Source organism: Lutra lutra, chromosome 1, assembly GCF_902655055.1.
Source record: "Lutra lutra chromosome 1, mLutLut1.2, whole genome shotgun sequence".
NCBI classification, from domain to species: Eukaryota; Metazoa; Chordata; class Mammalia; order Carnivora; family Mustelidae; genus Lutra; species Lutra lutra.
Window position 1 is genome coordinate 182,347,116 of NC_062278.1, and position 7,634 is coordinate 182,354,749.

The following is a 7,634-nucleotide window of genomic DNA, read 5'->3' on the forward strand; positions in this document are numbered from 1 at the left end:
ATGCTCTCTTTCTTGCTCTCTGAAATAAATAAATAGAAATCTTTTTTTAAAATGCAGTATTTTTCCTCTGATTTGCCTATTTCACTTAGCATAAGGTCCTCAAATTTCAACCATCCTATTGCATGTGGAAGGAGATCCTTTCTGAAGCCTAAATAATATACCTGTGTGTATATCCCATTTTCTTTATCCATTTACCCACCAGTGGACATTTAGGTTGTCTCCATATTCTGGCTTTTGTGAATTATGCTGCAGTCAATTTGGGAGTATAAATATCTCCTCAAGATGCCAATTTCAGGGGTGCCTGGGTGGCTCAGTGGGTTAAGCCTCTGTCTTCGGCTCAGGTCATGCATGATCCCTGCGTCCTGGGATGGAGCCCCACATCGGGCTCTCTGCTCAGAGGGGAGCCTGCTTCCTCCTCTCTCTCTGCCTGTCTCTTTGCCTACTTGTGATCTGTGTCTGTCAAATAAATAAATAAAATTTTAAAAAGAAGAAATGTCTGTTCAATTCCTTTGCCCAGTTTTTAAGTAGCTTATTTGTTTTTTGGTAATGAGTTGAGTTTCTTGTATATTTTGGGTATTAATTCCTTATCATATATATTGTTTGCAAATATTTTCTCCAGTCTGTACGTTGCTTTATCACTTTGTTGTTTCCATCAGGCTTTTTAGTTGATCTATTCCCAGTTGTCTGTTTTTTCTTTTGTTGTCTTTGCTTTTGGTGTCATATATGAAAAACCATCGCCAAGGTCAATGCCATGAATCTTTTCCCCTATGTTTTCTTCTAGTAGTTGCATAATTTCAATTCTTATGCTTGAATCTTTAATCCCTTTTAGTTGGTTTTTGTCTATCATGTAAGATAATTTTTTGCATATGGTTATCTGGTTTTTCCATTACCATTTGATGAAGGTACCCAGCCTCAAATTTAACTTTTAGGGAGGGAAAGATTCCTCATTGTCAACTTCAAGGCTAACATCGTTGTCCTGTAACTTTCCATTATTAGTCTACAATCATTCATTAAAATTCTTCTTAAACTTATTATTCAACCCATTATCACCTCACAGGTTCATTTCATACCTGTGTTATCTGGCAAGGGATACAGCACTCTCTTTCGCTGGAGTCAGTATGCTTTTCTTAAGCTGTGAATGGATTCTCAACAGAGGAGAGAGGTAAGGCCTTGAGAAAGGGGTTGCATGTTCACCCTGGCTCTGTGTCCTCACAGCCCACCCTTCCAATTTGGAAATGATCCAATTGTTATTGGTGTTTATACTCTTTCCTTATATGGAGGGCTCCTCCCCTATTCCTTATTTACTTTCCCTTCTCTTGCCCTTATCCAGAGCAGCACCTATTCTGTGAGAACATTTTTTCTCTAACCTACAAATTGGGTGGAAATTTTCCAGGAGGAGATGTCTACTTCTGCACAGTGGGAGAGCAGCCCTCAGAACTCAGGTCTGGATGTGGCCATTCCTGCCAACCTAGCCCAGGCTATGTGCTCACTTTCTTTCCTGTGTTTGGTTGTACCATGCCAAACCCCCTACAACAATACCTAACAATGCCAAAAAGAGGAAAAGAAAAAAAAAATCTGTTAAGAAACTGAATCTTCTTCCCTTTACACTAAATTTAACAAGAATGTTTAACCACTTACTTAGCACCTTGAAAGCCAAATTGGGAAGATAACAAAGGATTGTCATAACTTCAGGTGTGCCTGGGTGGCTCAGATGGTTAAGTGTCTGCCTTTGGCTCATGTCACAATCCCAGAGCCCCAGAACAGAGTCCCATGTCGGGCTCCCCGCTCAGCAGGGAGTCTGCTTCTCCCTCTGACCCTCCTGTGTCTCCTGCTCACTCTCTCTTAAATAATTTTTTAAAATGTTTTAATAAATAAATTCTTTTAAAAAAAGGATTGTCATAACTACCATTCTTAAGAAGCATTTGAGCTGTCCTCTGAGGTTGACGATTATATGGGGAATCCTCAGGCTTAGAGCAGGGATCTCAAATTCAAGTGCTTATAGGAGTCCAGCATATAATGTAAATGAGGGAAGCAAGAGAATATAAGAAATGTTTTTACATAATTCTGTTTTCATTCTTAATTCTACTTTTGACAGCAAGTGTATTGATTAAAGACCACTGCTACTAGCTCTAAGTGTTGACTAGTAAGAAGTCACCAAGATCTGTGTGGAAAACTGAAGAGGGCATACACTATTAAAGATAGCAGTCCTGGGGCGCCTGGGTGGCTCAGTGGGTTAAGCCTCTGCCTTCAGCTCAGGTCATGATCTCAGGGTCCTGGGATCGAGCCCCACATCGGGCTCTCTGCTCATCAGGGAGCCTGCTTCCCCCCCTCTCTCTGCCTGCCTCTCTGCCTACTTGTGATCTCTCTCTCTCTCTCTCTCTGTCAAATAAATAAATAAATAAAATCTTTAAAAAAAAAAAAAAAGCTAGCAGGCCCTCCTCATCTCCAGCTTATTCCTGGTCTCTCTGTGAAAATGGGAGCTGGGTGCTTCAGTTTTTCAAGAGAAGCCAGAAGTCTCAGATTTTTATGTTAAACCTTCTAATTTTTGAATATTGACAAGTGAACTAATCAATGCAATTAGAAGTCAGGCTATTGGGTTCCATTATGTAAAAAGTATAAGTAGAACTTGGGGATGCTGGTAATGTTCTGTTTCTTGATCTTGGTGCTAATGACATAGGTGTGGTCTTTATGAAAATTCATGGACTCGGGCACTTGCATATGTGCTTTTCTGTGTAGGTTATACTTTAATGAAAAGTTTTTAAATGTGTTGGCTGGTACTTTAATTTTTAGAAGAATTTTCAAACATTATCTGGGCCAACATCATGTAGGCCAAATAATGCCCATCTGTGGGCTGAATTAAGCCCTCAAAGTCGCTGTTTATATTCTTTAGGTTAGAGAACTTAGAAAGGGGGAAATAATTCTAAGTTTCCTAGGACTTATTCAAAGGCAGGGGAGGAAGGAAAAGGTCAGACAAGGCTGCAGCATGCATAGACGTATTTCCAGGGCACTGTGGCCTGCTGTGGCCCAAGTACCCACAGAGAGCAGTCCATATCATGGAGGTCACACCCTTGTCACCCTCACCTGCAAGAGCCTATCTTCATTTGACTTGCCTGTTGGTTCCCCTGGTCTACCATTATTGGGGCCTCCAATTCTTGCTTCACTGAGTCTCCCCTTGTGGAAATTCAGGTCTCATGTTTCCTCTCATTGAAATGAAAGCAGCACCTTGCAACCTAAGCTTTAGTACAAAATGAAGGTAATACGAGAGAGCAGAAAATAGACAAGCTTTGAAGTCAGACAAAACAGAGTTCAAAGATGGCCCTGACCCCAACTAGTGAGGATTTGGCCCTAAGTTTTTGTTTTCTCATATAAGTAACACTGACATGAATTCCTGTTCCCTAAAGGTGAGAAGTGTCTAAGTAGATACCTAGCAGAGCAGTGTTTCTCAAACTTTAATATGCAGGAGACTTTCCCCAGGAATCTTAGAAAATGGAGATTGACTAGGATTATGGTGGGATCTGAGATGATGGATTTCTGGCAAGTTCCAAATAGTCCAATGCTACCAGTCCCAGAACCACACTTTGAGTAGCAAGGTTATAGAGTGAGTGCTTGATCATTGTACTTCATCGGTACTGGATCCCCACTCCCACCTTCCATAGAAACATAAACTCCCCACGAGGACTGTGAGATGGGAAGTTGGAGGTGCTGTTATAGATACTGATGTTGTTTGCTTGGCATGTGTTTCCAGTAATTTCTGAGCCCCTGGTTTCCTTTGCAATGCTGACAAGAGACTCAAAGTCTCCTCCATGATGACGTTCACAGGGAGAAACAGGGAGTCCCTTCAACCCGTGGCAGTGGTGAACAGGGCTCCTGAATTAGGAAATGAGACAAGAAGAGTTAAATGTGTTCCTCTCTAGGAGACTTCTCTTTGTTTCCTCAAGATGACTTCCAAATTTGCTGGTTTGTTTTTTCATCCAAATGTTTTATTCCATGAATAGCCTAACAATATAAATGTGTTTCAAGTGCATGAATAAACAACATAATAATAAAAAGCACATGACTTTCCCAAGAATTTATCCCTGCAGTTCTGAGTTAACCAAAAGACAGCAACTTTCACTTTGGGGGAAGGGAATAAGGACAAGTTTCAAATGTGCTTAAGAGACTCAGAGAGGAGAGGAAACAGGAGGGAACGAAAGAAATATTGGCCTGCACTCCTCGTCTGTTCCCCAGAACTTTTTTGGAGGATTGGGGAGGAAAAGGGAAGCTATTACAGAAGAGATAAAGTGGCAAGAAAACACACATCTGGTTTTGTACTGGTTTTAGAGACAGGAAGAAGAATACATTTTCCCTAGGAATATGAGAAAGAGCACAAGGTTTGGAATCAGGCACAGTCTGGAACAAACTGGCGTCATCCCTTTTCACACTGCACACTGTTTCCTCAGCTGAGTCTAAGTTTCTTCATCTGTAACACAGGGCGTCAAATATCTACCCTACTGAATTTTTCTCAGAAGATACTAAAAATCACACGTGGGAAGTACATTGCTCAGTAACCACTTAGCTTAATTGTGTTCAGTAAATAGGTGTTTACCACCTTCCTTCTCTAGGGGACTGAAGCTATAGACCCTGAGGCCAGAAAGAACACCATACCTTAATTCCCCTGACCCAGCTAAGTCATCAGGCCATTTGTTTTGATAGGCGGATATTCTACCTAAAGATGGAAGACAATTCATGAGATGTGTCCAAAAGAGCACTGCCATCAGTTTTGCTCAGTATCTACTTCCATCCCAGTGGTCAAGCAGTCTCTCCTTCAAGCCCCACTTACCCAGCCCTTACTGATGTCCCAGCCCACATGCCTCTGACACTGTCAGGTTGCCAGCCTAAGATCTAGGTTTAATTGACTCACTAGCTGTAGGAACCTAGGCATATCACTTAAGTCTACTGGGTCTCAGTTTCTCCATCTGTAAAACAGGGAGACAATGAATATAAAATGAGGCATTAGCTCAGCGCCTGACGCATGGAAGGCACTTTGCCATGTTAGTTGTTATTGTTGTTGGTGGTGTTATTTACACTGTTTGTGGGTGAGGAAATTGTCATTCTAGGTGAATGAGTGATGAAGCCAATCTTTTAAATTTGCCAGTTGTGTGGAGGAAAAGGAGGCTCCAAAATGCAGAATAAAAGGTGTCTGAACCAATAAAAAAAATGTTTAAATTAGCTGACTCAAAGCCCATGGTCGTTGCACAGCAACAAGCTGCTAAGCACCAAAAGAAGGCACAGAAAAGTTTAAGAACAGATGCAGCCTTATATGTGCTTGCAGGTGCCCAGGCATCAGTGAATCCTGGATGTAGCAGAGTGCTGTGAATGACAACCGCAACCCCTGCTTGGTTAATTACCTGTCAGTGTCAATGGCTACTTTTCTATCCTGTCAGTTTTCCCCTATGCAAGGACTTCCAAGTACCCCCACCTATAAGCCCTCAGACTTGTTCTGCTTTAGTAGTTTCTCTCTCCAAATGAAAGATAAGAAAGTCACCTGAATAAGGCAAGATGAAACCCCATAAATACCAGAGGTAATGTAATGAATTATTTGATATTACTTGATCATCATATTTGTTTAACTGGCGTCTCTGCTCACGATCTAAGTATTCGTTGGTTTCTTTGGATTTGGACTTTCCACCTTCTATTTCAGGGTCTTGGAACTGCAAGACCCTTATCTAATGTGCTTCTTGCCCTTTGTTTCCTTGACCCAGCTCTGAGGGTCTCCTGATTTCAGGTTTCCCTACCTTTGTGGCTTTGACTCCTCCCATGATTCCTTGAAACCTGCCTCAGTTTTCCCAGCACCAGCCCTTCAAGCTGCATTCACAATTCATTGCAATAGAAACTCTGTATCTTCTTTAAGGCCAGTGTCCTATGCCTTGATTAAAAATTTCTCTCTGAGTAAGAAAACTGCTATAGTGATTCTGTGCTTACAATCTGACCTTCCTACTATTTAATGAGAAAGTACAATACTAAGTGAAAGGGAAGTGATAGTAGGTAAAACAGAGGCACAAAGATTAGTGCTTTTGCTTTATAGTTGATTACCTAGCCCTGTGGCTTAAACTTTCTCACTCTTTTGTTTTTCCAGCAACTTCCCCTTCTTCATGACCTCTAAAGAGTATCTTAGGAGCCCATTGAATCTCTCTTGTCCTCTTTCTATATTTACTCCCTAGGTAAGGGAGCCTCACTTTTAAATACCTCTGTCCTCTGTGTCTCCCAAATGCATCTCTCCACCCCAGGCCTCCCCTTGCACTATGGACTTACACAACCACCCACCACCTAATCCATCACTCCAGTGTCCAACAGATACCATACACTGAGCAGGTCCAAGCAAACTCTTCTCCTCCAGTCTTTTCTGTCTTACTTAAAGCATCTCTACCCTTCCCTTTATTCTTCCTACATAACACAGTTCTTAGGTACAGCAAATCTTATGGGTTCTACCTTCAAAATACATTTAGAATCCAACCCCAGTATTAATCACCATCAGTTCTTCCCAAGACTGTTGCAATAGTTTCTCTATTGGTCTTCTGTTCCACCTCTGTTGCCTGGCAGTCCTTTCTCAATAGAGCAGCCAGAGAGAGCCTAGTAATTCAGAGCATGGTGCTCCTCTTGTTGCCCATTGCTTTCAGTGTAAACCCGACATCCTCATGATGGCCTGCAGGTCCTATGTGATCAGGCTCTCCCAACCTTGTCTTATTTCCCCCTCCTCCTTTCACACATCTCCCTGATACATTGGCCCTTCAGCTGTCCCCAAGCATACCAAATATTCTACCCCAACCCAGGGCCTCTGTACTTACCCTTCCCTCTGCCTAAAATACCTTCCCCCAAATATCTGCATGGATCATCCCACATTTCATTCATGGATCTGTGCACATGTTCATGCTACCATAAGGCCTTTTCTGGTCACCATATCTACAGTGTCACCCACATTCCTTAGCCCCATCATTCCTATCTAGCCCTTACTTCCTTGGTCTCTCCTGATACTTGTCACCACCAGCCTTATCATACACTGATAGATTTATTTATCATCTACTTTCCCAAACTGACTCAACACTCATATACACATACTCCACAAGCACAGGCACTTTGTCACTGTGTCCCCAGAGCCCCACTAGTTACTGGCATATTGTCAATATTTAATAAATAACTGCTGAATGAATAAACATTATTAATAGCCTCTCTCATTTTCTCTGTGAGTCTAGGTAGTTCACCTAGAATGAGTTCATTCTAGAACTCATATTAGGAGCCATGCCTTTTAAAAAAATATTTTAGTTTTATCCAAAGGACACAGCAACATAGAAACCTGCATATGACCCTGCCTTCCTGCTGATCCAGGCCCATCTCAAAGCCACCTCTACAGGACTAGCTCTTTAAAATGTCTATGTTTTCACATCTTTCATATTGTATTATTCCAAATTATTTCAGTTGCCAGTTACAGAAACCCAGTCCAAATTGTCATAAGGTTAAGGAAGAAAAATGGAGGTGGGGGTTTATTAGTAGAACTGAAAGTCACAGTTCAAGAATAGTTGGAGAAATGTGCTGGAAGGGTTTTTCAGGGATGCACCTCTTTCCTTCTGTTGCCTTTGCTTTCCTCTGTCTGGTGTGAT